The 12909-nt window shown below is 42.3% G+C and overlaps 1 non-coding gene and 1 pseudogene across 1 annotated transcript; both read left to right on the top strand.

The window, feature by feature from the left end:
• Window positions 1-211: 211 nt before the first annotated feature.
• LOC115868513 lies at window positions 212-356 on the top strand (annotated as a pseudogene).
• A 1442-nt stretch (window positions 357-1798) lies between these two features.
• On the top strand, window positions 1799-1960 carry LOC115868514. Its single transcript, XR_004045640.1, has one exon. It is a non-coding gene; the product is annotated as a U1 spliceosomal RNA (small nuclear RNA).
• Window positions 1961-12909: the final 10949 nt, after the last annotated feature.

Raw genomic sequence — 12909 nt, forward strand, 5'->3', positions numbered from 1 at the left:
AAGAATCAGACCATACTGAGGTAGGAATGAGCAGAGAGAAGCAATGTTGCTTTTAAACAGATAATGAAACATTGTTTGAAAGCACAAGTCAGAGGCTCCCACTGTGGACGTCAAGGTCTACGGAAACCACTGTCATTCCCAGTCGCCTGCCACACCAAAGACTAGTCCTTACCTGTTCATCTGAAGGGTTCTCTACTATAGAGCTCCCTCCATACTTACCTGGTAGGGAAGATACCATGATCAAGAAGGTGATTTTCCCAGGGCGAGGCTTATCCATTTCACCCCTGAGATTTCCCCCAGTGAGGGAAACTCTACTGCATAATTTGTGGTAGTGGGGGACTGGGTTTGCACTCTAAAAAAGTAAATACATAAAACTCAATAAAAGACTCCCTCCAGCTGTGCTCCCTGGAGGCTCCCAGTGATTGTTGCTGCAGAATAATGACTTCCCTTGGGACTGACTCCCAAATCCCACTTCAGTGTGTCTCCTTGGCAAATTCAACCCCACCCATGCTGCAAATGGGTCTGTTGTTCTTGCCAGGGCCCTTCGAGTTGGTTCCAACCCCCAGTAGCCTTATGCACCACAGAAGAAAACACAGCGGGGGGGCTTGCACCATCCTCACAATGGTTCCTCTGCCTGAGCCCATTGTTGGGGCCACTGTATCAACCATCTCCTTGAGGGTCTTTGCTCCTTTGCCAATCAGAATGTCTTTCTACAGGGACTGGTCTCTTCTGACGACATGTCCAAAGCATGTTAGATGGAGTGTTACCTCTCTGGCTGTACTTCTTCCAAGACAGATGGGTTGATAGCAGTCCATGGTTATTTTCCATGTTCTTCCCCAGCACCACATTTCAAATGCTTGGCCTCTTCTTTGGTCTCCCTTATTTGATGTGAGTTGTTCTGTTGGATGCAAGTAAAGAGTCCAGGAGAGAAGGCTTGGAAGGCCTGCCCAGAGAAGGATCCAGGAAGGTTTGACAACAAGTATTTGCTTTTAAAATATACATGTGTATGAATAAGTGAAGAAGGCATTGTCTCATCAGTTTATAGCAAGGTTAAGCATTATGGGAAATAACATTATGATTAGAGTGAGAGGAAGAAGAGTAAATTATGCTGTTTGAAGCCTTCATGGCTGTCAGCTAAGATCGCCTGCTAATTTACTTCACAAAAGGATCTCACCTGCTACCAACTGTACATCTTATGTGTCTAGCTGCCCACTCTTCTGGATGGTATTTTGATGGTTACTGGAACGCTGGTAGTGCCGAGGGTTAAAAGTTGGGCTGCTAACAGGAGGGCAGCAGTTCAAAACCACCAGCTACTTCAAGGGAGAAAAGTGAGGCTGGCTACTTCCTTGAAGCGTTCCCATCTCAGACACTCACACGCCATCCTGTTCTACTCTTGAGAGTCATTATGAGTCCGAATTGACTTGGTGGCAGGGAGTGTTGTTGTTGTCCTCGTTTTGCATTTTTATGGACAGTTTCTAGCTGTTTGCATATCCCTTTTTAGCCTCTAGATTAGTGGACTCTTTTCTGAACACACCTGATAGTGATGTTGACTAGTGTTCCACTTAGCACATGAAAGCCACTGAGCCCCCTTGCCAACCAGAGCTTGCTCCTCGAGGTCATTGTGATTGCAATGTTGGGTGCCCAGTCTTTCCCGTCACACATGTATTAAGCTCTTTGAGTTTGTTTCTGGAATCAATTCATCACATCCCTGGGCTAATCACATCCTTTTCTTCGTAACTTAAAATAACAACCTGCTTCCCCTGATGTATTATACCTTTGCTTCACAGGCATTGCTCCCACACTTCCCTGGCAGGTGAGGCACCATGATCATGAAGGTGGCTGTCCCAGGTGAGGTCTGCCCATTGCACTACAGATCTGCCAACCCCAGCCATTCCCACACTGTAGGAAACCCAACTGCAAAATTCGTGATAGCTAGGGACTGCATTCACACTATCCCCTGTTAATACTATATCTCTCTCTCTCTCTCTCTCTCATCTATCTATCTATCTATCTATCTATCTATCTATCTATCTATCTATCTATCTATCATCTAGAGAGCGTTCCTGCAACATCCCTAGTGTTTAAACCTTTTTGTTGATTTTCTTAAATTAGCAAGTATGCCAGTAAAGAAATAAATAACCTGTATAGTCCATAGGCTGACAAACAACAACTATTTTTCAGTTTGTATATCAAAGGCCATCAAATGCCAAAACTGTGATGAAAATATCTTGTGACACCCCCCCCCATAGCAGTAATTCTAAAATATTACTGCTATCAATTAGTTTCTTTGTGCAAGGCAGTATCATTGCTTTCATACAATACTTATATTTCCATAGGAACTCCACTATATATTTTCTTGCTGGGTTAACTGCAGGTAATGTGGTACTTAGAATGAATTATGACTCTATCAGCATGATTCATTTAGAGTAGCTCTGATAAATATTGGAAGTTGCTGTGAAAATCCAATCTTCAAACAGCATTATTGGCAGCAAAGACAAGAGAATCAAAGCAAGCATGTCCAGAGACACCTCAGGCCTCAAACAGCCATTACGTCACTCCAGATCACAGGCCCACCTTTGTCTGGCTAAAAATCATGGCATGCTTCACACACATAGGGCACTTCCTCGGGAATTGTGCTGGGTGTGATACAGAATCCAACGTGAGCGCTAGCCACCACTATTGAATATTTGGTGTTGTATTTTTGTTTATTTCTGAAAGAAAAATAGAACCTCTTCTTTATTGTTGCTGTGTATTCTTTAAATCTCAGGAAAGCTCACTGCCTCCTAGGCGATTCTGATTCATAGCAACCACTGTTACACAGGGGAGAACCCCCTCCCCCTTTGGGTTCTGAGATCCTTAATCTTTACAGGAGCAGAAAGCCATATATTTCTCCCCAGGAGATGAGGATGTATTTGAACCTCTGACCTCATGGTAAGCAGCTCAACGTGACGCACACAACGCCATCAGAGCTCTTTAAATAGGAATGTAAATTGTTAGATGAGAAGAAGGAGTATCTGGGAGGTGCTCAACAAAATGCATAGCTATTTATGTGCACCCATGAATATATAAATGGGAACTGACATGAAAACTTCTCACCATTTGGTCCACTTCTTTTATTGGACACACACTCTTGAGAAAACTTCTATTACAAAAGTCTCACAGCTACAGAAGCACGGATTCCTGAGACTCGGGGTCCCTGAGTGAACAGAAATTAGGATGGGTGAATTTTTAATAGGTCAGGGAGGGTCCGGGACATTGGCTAACCTTCCTAAACACAAATCCCCCCCCCAACCCCATATTGGAAAGCAGCCTGAGAACCAGGATCCATTCCATTTACCAGATTTCAGATAAAACTGGAGGCAAAAGGGAGTGAGATAAAAGTGTTTGAGTCACATTTCTGCACACAGTCAGCTACTTCTGAGCAAAATATGGACCAGATGTACAAGATGGGCAAAAATAGGTGAAGAAAAAGTCGATTGTGACAAAGGAAAGTACAGAAGAATAAGACCGTGCATACAAATACTGGGTCCCATTTGCAAAGGCCTTAATTTAGCTGCATCAGGGTTGCAGATGTCAAGCTATGATTCATGGCTTGTGCCTCTAGCGAGATCTCACTGCACATTGCTTGATAGAATCCTTATGATCCATCACATACAGTTATCTGACAATAATTTTAATAAAGTGGATGGTATTATTCATACCTTGAGTATATTTTGATATGTTTTTGGAAATATTTGATTGTGAACATATACCTATGCCATAGCCACGCATGTGTTCACATACATACTGAGCAACATACATGGACCAAGTGAACGCTCTCTTTGATTAACGAATTAAAATGCAATTAAGTTTACTTGCTTACTAATTAGTTATATTGACCAGCATCTTATTAGCACTTCTAAACTCAGGAAAAGACTGCCTATTCTTTTAAAGGATCAAGTGGGGGTAAAGAAGGCCACATAGAATTTAAAATCCACATTAAACTGAAAGAAAGCTGGATTAGGGATAAAGAGGTGTTGTCTTTCCTGAATGCCTGTGCTAATGGAAACGGGCTGCTGTCGGGACCACAATAAACAGGTTGCACCCACCAGACACCGATGGAAAACACCTTGGCACCAGCAATATTACACCACACAGGTATAGCTGAACTCAGCCAATGCAATCAGTCAATCCCCTCCACCACGCCTCCCCAACTAGTGGGGATAAGAGGGAATAAATAGCAGACTGAGGGCAAGTCACTCTCTCAGGTGTGCTCTGCAATGGAGGGAATCTCTCCTGAGTATGTCTTGCATAATCACCTGCGGGCCCTCTGGGGCCAGCATTCTCTTGGCTCTCTTGAGACTTGCTGCTCTTGGTTCCATATGCTTGGTTTTGTGTGCCTGCTCCGGTATTCTTTTCACCTGGCTTGCGGCTCCCCTGAAATGGCCATCTTTAGTTGCAAACTCTTCTGTGGTCCCCACATGTCTGCACACTTTCTAGAGATAGCATGTACCTTTTGAAACTGTAATAACTTAAACTTCCCTTTTCTTCACAAAAGTTACTTCGATATACAAAACTGCTTCTGCCATGTGCATTCTTTCAGCATTGAGAAGAACCGAGGTAAACCACTCCAGAATCCCATCAAAACTGCTCAGTATCAGAAGCTTGCCAGGGTGGAAAAGATGATCAGCAACCTGTAGGCTGATAGCTACCTTGACCATAACATCGCGGGCTAGGCCAGGTGTCTAGAGAAACAAATCCAGTGACATTCATCTATGTATAAGAAAGACTTTGATATAACAAGTAATTATATATCAAGTAGGCATCCCAGCCCGCTCTAACACAAGTCCATAGATCCTCTGCTCATCCATAAGCCCTTCTTTAGACTCATGCACTCCGAAGCTGTGATGCAGAACGGTGAACCAGGGAGCAGGTAGATCATAGGTCAGTAGTGGTACACAGTCGTGTGGATCACAGGGTCAGGAGGCCCACATGAGGCCACCCCTGGAGGCGGATGCACCGTGGCAGTTAAGTCCCAGAGAGGAGGAAGGCAAAGTAGCAGAGAGAAAGGCATCTCTCAGAGTCCCTCACTCTTAGACACAAGGCCACACCCCCAAGGGAGTGACATCAAGCTACCACTTGACTGACAGGTTTGATTCCTGTCAGCGTGTCGAATTGACATACAATCATCCACCGACCACACACAGGAAAGGGCTTTCATAGGAGGAAGAATCAACGTCATCTGAGCCACGTTGGAGTGTGTTTTTACTCTTCCCAGTGAATTCTCTTGTCCATGAATCCTACTATATGGAGAGGAGAATCCACTCTCAAAGGAAGCCTGCAGTGTAAGCTCATCCTGGCTTCTCTACTGTGATGGCTTTTGTGATCAACTCTAGATAAAGAAAGACCTAAAGAACAGTGATCCTAGAAATTACCTGCCTCCCTTTTGAGCACAGGGCTTCTGATACAGAAATAACAACATTCACTGCCACTGAGTCAATTCTAACACATGACCTTATAGGACAAAGTTGAACTGCTCCTTCCGTTTCTGAGATTGGAGATCTTTATGAGAATAGAATGTCTCATCTTTTTCCCCTGAAGCTGCTGATGGTTTTGAACTGCCAACTTTCCAGTTAGCAACTCAACATGTAACACATTATGACATCAGAGCTCCTTTGGAGAACATAGGAAGTGTGAAATATGAATGGGTCCAGGTTCTCATGGGCCTCTGTGTGTCTGGCAATAGCCCTTGCTTCCTGGCCAGGAACATCTAGTTCTATTCTATTTGCCTCGCAATACTATTCAAAATAATCCAGAAAAGGCCCAAGTTGTTTTGTTTTCACCCAGTTAATATATAAAATATAAATAAACAATGGTTTATATGATAGATTTCTTTGGTTTTAACAAAATGTTTTTTAATGTGTTTATGTAATCTGATGTGATTGAAAAAGACAATAAGCAAGATTCTTTATGAAAATATGGATTGCACACATCAGCAATTGTCTTTCAAAAATGGGATCATGGTATGATTGGATACACTACATAGGTCCTCACAAGATCTGAGCCATTAAACAGATCACATATGAGCCCCTGCCTGCAAGGCTGGCATCCTGTAAGCTTCACCTGTATTTCTGTAAGTCTTCTTCATTGTCATAGGAGAGATGAGTCCCCAGAAAAGAACATCATCCTTCAGGCAGTAGAAAGCTAGTGAAAAAGAGGAAGACTCAAAATAAGAAGGCCGTTAATACAATGGATGGACCCACGGGCTGCTACAATGGGCTCAAATGTAACACTTTGTGAGGCTGGCTCAGGACCAGACAATGTTTGCTTCTGTTGTACATAGGGGGGAGAAGAGTTTGAACTTATTCAATAGCCCCTAAAACAACACTCCATTGCCGAAAACTGCACCGTCTTGCTGCTTGGTTATGGCTCTTCAGGATCTAAACCTGGTCCTGTCTAGCTTAGGTGGCCAGGCTTGGCGTCCTTCAAAACTCCAAACAGGCAGCAGTGATTTATTCTCAATTGTGTTTGTCTGGGTAGACTAGAGAAACAAATCCATAGAAACACATAAGTGTATAAGAGAGAGTTTTATATAAAGGGTAGTTATACATTAAGAAAGCATCCCAACACAGTCCAGTCCAAGCCCATAAGTCCAATATTAGTCCATATGTCCGACACCAATCTATAAAGTCCTCTTCAGACTCATGAAACGCATGCAATGATGCCAATTGCAGAATGATCACAGGCCAGTGGGTAGAAAGTCTTTGGATCCAGTGGTGTTGTAAGCATCTCAGTGCTGGCAGGAGTCACTACATGGCTTCTCCAGCTCCACAGGTCTGGTGGCATCAGGGTAGATCCATGTGGCTTCTCCAGCTCAGGGCACTAGCATAGTTCCATGTGTCTTCTTGGCTGCAATGTCTCCCAGGGAGTGAGCTGAGAGAGAGAGAGAGAGAGGTCTCTTGCCTCCCAGGAGGAAATACAGAAATTCCCAGAATTCTCAGAAGGCCACGCCCACACAGAGGCTTCATTGGCTATAATCTGATAGACATACTAGACTCCACCCCTTCATTCTTAATCCTCTCAAGTCCCAAATTGGCACCAGATGATGTAGCTACCAAATCAACGTTTCGCCAGGCTATTCCCAGTGCATTGGTAGGAATGTTTGTGCATCATATAGATCAGCACGAATCCAATCCCACAATGTGGAAATGGATCCAGTCTTCACATGCCTACTTCTCAATTTCCCTTGCTGTAGGACCCTCTATCTCTGAAATTAGCCACCTGGAGCTAGAACACAGCACACAAGTACAAAGAACACTGTCCTTCAGAATGCCAAGTAGAAACCACACGTTGTGGGAATCCACATGCCACTCCAAGCTTCTGACTTGCTGTCCACAAATTCAGTCCTTTCCCCATGATCCTTCAGGTTATCAGCTACATGTTTGGAATTCCATACAGTGCCCTTACCCCTTACTGTCTGACTTTCTGCATTCTATTGCCCTTGTGCATTCAATAATCCACTGGAATGACTAGCACTCAAAATTCATTACGACCATACCACACATAAAACTCCAGCTTTACTGTAGGTAGCAGAAAAGGATAGGAACAAACTATGATTTAATGCACGGACGGGAAGGTTCTCAACACAAAGCTTCCAGGTTGCAGAAGCTATCCCCCAAAAAGAATATGCTCTGAAGAACCAGAACTATCTCAGAGTCTCCACGTTGAGAGCTTTTATTGGCCAATCCTTCATGATAGACTAAAATCTTGTCTCCTAAAACTAGTTCCTGCCACCCATTTAGTTGACTTGACTCTAGTCTGGCTAGCCATAACCAGCCTCCATAAGTTCTTAGGTACTGAGGGGAAACGATAAGCCAAAGCACTTCAATTTTGCCAAGGGCCATTTCTACCACAGCCAAGGACAAAGGCCACTTTCACAACAAAGCAGACTCAGTGCCAACAAATCCATCTGAATTACAGTGACCTTGAAGGACAGGGTAGAACTGCCCCCTGAGGGTTTCTGACACTAACTCTTTACTGGGGTAGAAAACCTCCTTTTTCTTGAAAGACCACCTTATTGAGGGTAAAACTAGGTGCTTTGCTCCACAATAAAACTAGAAAATAAACTCTGCTTTTGCCAATCAACCATGAAAGACAGTGTGGTTTTAGCACTTATCACGCGGACATTACTGTTCTGTGGTCAATGTTATCCTACTGTTGACTTTGAGGATTTGCCAAATACACAAATCTATTTATACAATTGTCAAGGTCCATCTGGCATAATTCAATTTTGCTGTTTCAATGATATGTTTTTTATATTTTTGTAATAATAAAATTTACCTGACAATTGCAAAGTGCATATTAATTAGACTAGAGTGTAATATTTATTTAGATTTTCTGCTCCAAACAAGCCCTTATTTTGCCAGCTTCTTGTCAGCCACCCAATTGTTTTGCGAGTCTAACTTCCAACACAACAGATTGCTCTCTAGTCGGGGGGGAAGATTTTACAATGCATTTATTGCCATCTAAATAACCCCTGTGTGGTTTTTAAAAACTGGATTCAAACCGTAAGAAAATAATGATGTCTTTCTTCTAATTGTCTTCAGGTGCAGCACTTATTTTGAACTTGAACTGCCCCATGTTGAACACAGTAATCAGTTATAAAGAGTGTGAAATAATGAATCTGGCGGCTTCTTTTCAGATCTGTTTTAAGAAAAGTCTGTTTGGAATAACACTGATACACCCAGTGGAAGTAAGCCAAATTCAAGCTCCTGCATCGCCAGAAAACCACTGACTATAAGGTTTCGTCTTAGGACTGAAGCCTCAAGTCACAGAATTCATCTTCACCCCCTCCCATGCAGTGCTTTATTCCAAACCTCATCGAAGGCTTTTTGGAGGACATGAGCTACAGAATTCATAGACTAGCTAAGTCCTCAGTGAGTGTTGGGCCAGCCTGTGCCCACTCCATGCAGAGGTGAGTGCAAAGTTTATATCACATTTTCTTTTATTTTCTGTTATTCTCTCCATCAAGGCTGGAGTTGATCAAAACGGATTCATTCAAATTTAGTCTACCTGTTTACACACAGATGAGGACATAAACTTTCACTTTTTGGTAATAATTTCTTTGTTTCCCATTAAGGTCCCTGAGTCACAATGGACTTGCTTTCAGCTACTAACCTAACGGCCAATGGTGCAAACTCAAACCGAAGCCCCTCAGAAGAAAGGCAAGGCAGTCTACTGGCAGAACACAGCTTGACACGCGATAGGGCTCACTTCCACTCGGACACACGTGATGTTGCCATGAGATGCATTCACATAGACAGCAATGAATTTGGCTCTTTTTGCATTTGAACTTTACCCCTTATCTCCCAAATGCAAAGGACATATCATTCCTTTTCTTTATCTTCTAGATAATACCTTTGTGTGACTAAGTAGAAATCTGCTTCATAAGAGAATTCAAAAAATAACCCCCTATCTGCCATGGGTTATATACAAAGTAATACGGTATAGTAATGTCTGTAGATGCTTAAGTAATAAAATCATATTTATCACAATTTACATTTCAATTTAAAGGTAAGTTCTCATGGCAACCTTAGGGTGAATACACCCTGTCGTATCTATGAAAGATTCTTCTTAGCACACTAATTGGGACTGAAAACCCTATGCATTGTAATGTGGGCAAGTTCAGATTACTAAGGGAACTTTAAGCAATCACACTTTCTGGACTTGCTTAGTTTGACATTGAGCAAAGTTAGCATAGAATCATGTGAGTTGATATGAATGTATTTGTTAAATTGTTCACTGAACCATAACTGAATTAGTTCTACACACCTACAGTCTGATTCTCAAGGGAGGACCTTGTTCTTTTTATGGGTCTCAGCCTACCATAGAGTATTCCATTTGACAATACAGGACCTGGGATTCCTCCAATAAGATATGATACATTGGCTTTTACCATCAATTGAGATTTATTATTTTTTATTACTCTTGAGACTCTAGACCTGCTTAGATCTGTGAAGGGCAAAGTCCCATGCAAAGTCATTTGAAGGAAAGAAATGTAGTGATCCTCAGCCTCTGAATGATTACACTTTAAAATAAGTCCTGTGTTTTTTTTTTATCTTGGATAGGCTTATGAATAGTCATTCATTGAATTTCATGGTTTGTGTATCAAAGCCCTGTTATTCACTCCTTAGATTAATTAGTCAATCATTAGCAAAGGAATAAATGTCTGCTTTGAGTAATGTGGGGCATATAATGATGAATATGCTACGGTCCCTGTCCTTAAGCACTTTGTAATCAAGAAGGGAAGATAAAATAAGATATATGTTCTCCTACTTTAATATGCGATAGTATAGCATGTCTGAATACCTATCACATGAAGAGAAAATACAAATTCTTTAGTAAAAAAATTCAAGACCCATATGATACTGTTTTCGTGTGTTTTTCCAGCTTCGGAAGCCCTGGTGGATTATTGGTTACAGGTTGGGCTGCCATCGGCAAGGGCTGATATTTGAAACCGCCAGCAGCTCCATGGAAGCAAGGCAGGCCTCTCTACTCGCTGGACAGTGACAGTCTCAGAGACTCACAGGGGCAGTCCTAGCCTGTCTAATCGGCTCACTCTGAGTGGGCATTGACCCGATAGCAGTGGGGAGGTTTTGCTTGTTTTGTTTTTTAGCTTCATTTTTCACCCACTCTTTTATTTATCAAGTGCTACAAATAATAAATTCCTAGCATTTCCGTATAGATGAGTGTTTATGTATTTAATATCGTGTACATGATCTAGTCTAACACCTGCTGTTTAAATGAACAAATACATGACTAATGCTTAGAGAAGAAATGACTTCCAATTGGTGTGAGCAGGAAGAGACAAGGGAGGGTGTGACATCGGTACAAGGTGGGAAAGATCTTATTAAGGAAGACAATGGTGATTCCATGAAAACCATCCACGCTTTCCCTGCCAGACACCTGGGATGGGCTCCTGATCAATGTACTTCATGAACAGACACCCCCCCACACCCCACCACACCCCCAACCCCTTAGCAGAGGTATAGTTTTTGCTATGATGCAGGGTCTGTTTCAGCAGAACTTCCTGATCAACGCAGACAAGGGAAGAGAGCCTGGAGAGCTATTTCCAAACACTGGCCAATGGAAAACCCATGAATCACAGCAGTTCTACCGGAAACCATCCATGGACTGGGAGAGGCCCAGGCTGTCTTTCTTTCTGCTGTGTGTTAGCTCGCTAAGAGTCAGATGCTGGCTGGACAACAGCTAAAAACCATAAGGGTTTGGACAAGAGAGAAGGTTTTGACATTGGTACAGATAAAAGCAAATTCTAAAGGCAATTTTTTGCACAAAACATAGTTGAGATTTGGTTTTTGCACCAAAAGCGCAAAGTACAGATTGGGGAGATAGATTGGAACCCCCCCCCCCAAAAAAAAAATCACTTCTTTTGAAATAATGAAAATGGTCCTTGTTGGTATAGTTGCAAGAGGAGATTACTAGTTAACTGCAAAAATAATAAGTCTAGTCTGAGCGTTTAGAAAAAATTGATTTCCTGGTTCCTTAAATATATGGATTTACATAAAAACTGCTGTGTAGTGTGAGGAGCTGTAATTGATGGGGGGAGGCTGCTGTTAGGCTAAGCATTGCTATATTTATCTATGGATTTTCCCTCCATACTTCATGCACACCTCCTGCCCCCCAGCCGGGCTTGTCATTGCTTCAAGGATAGAGTTTTAAAAATTCCTTTGATATTCAGCCAAAGGTGATCATAAAATCAATGTTTGCTTAGCTCCACAAAACATCAGCCTTTAAGGAGAATATACGTTAGACTCTTAGGAGTGCTCATCTCAAAAGGAGAGGATGGATAAAGGAAGATGAGCGCATCAGGCAGATCCGACGTCGTTCTGAGCGTGTCTCTGTTCCTGTTCTTACTCAGTTCCTTCCCAGAAGTTGGGGTAAAGCCTGAATGTGATGGGCTTGTGCTGGACTGAACAAGTGTGATCGAGTGGAGGACTGACCTGATTTGGAGAAAGTTGGGGTTTCTATCCTTCCACCAACCCATCCCCCTTGATATTATCAAGTAGGGTATCGGCAACATGTAAAATGTCTTTAGAAAGTTCTAGAAGAAATCATCATATAGGTAAAGCCTACCTTCGTTATCATACCCCTACTCTCTCTAAAACTGTTTCTATTTGTTTTATCTTCCTAGTGACCCATTTGTGCTCATCTTTCTTCTATTAAACATCCTCCTGATAAATCTAGCCCTATTCCACGATTATCCAACCCAATGCTACTGAGTGAATGAGTCTAATTCATAGTGGCCGGGCGTCGGGTTTCTGAGTCTGTAAATCCTGATGGCAGCCAGAATAGACCGCCTCACCTGTCTCCTGAGAAGAGGCTGGTAGGTTTAGAAATACCAAGCTTGAGGCTAGCAGTTCCCTACGTACCCAACACAGCCATGAAGGTCCAAAGTATCAACTCCAAACTCACTGCTATCAAGTACATTCTGACCCTACAGGACAGGCTCGAACTGCCCGGGTGGGTTCCTGAGACTGTAACTCTTTATTCCTCACACTAACAAAAACACGATTAACGAGATGAATGGTAATACTCCATGCAGGATTTCCAGAGGCCTTCCAACAGCAAATACTAACCCTTTGGTGTATTTCTACAGGAAACAAAGGGGCACAGTTAGAATGGATTTTCATTCCCTGTATTGCTATTTATGAGGTGTTCGGACTTCCTTTTCTTCTTCTTTTTAATATTATTTTTTCTTATTTTATCATTTTGAGCTTGAGCAGGATATTGTGCTAATTAGAGGTTTTGTACACATACATATAAACCTTGTTATCTGCTAGAATGTATGTGCTCAATAACAGGATCTCTCATTATTCTCGTCTTGAGTTCCCATGTTAGACATTCTATAAG

Source organism: Echinops telfairi, unplaced genomic scaffold (genome assembly GCF_000313985.2).
Source record: "Echinops telfairi isolate 266 unplaced genomic scaffold, ASM31398v2 ScPeMD7_11;HRSCAF=52, whole genome shotgun sequence".
Classification (NCBI taxonomy): domain Eukaryota; kingdom Metazoa; phylum Chordata; class Mammalia; order Afrosoricida; family Tenrecidae; genus Echinops; species Echinops telfairi.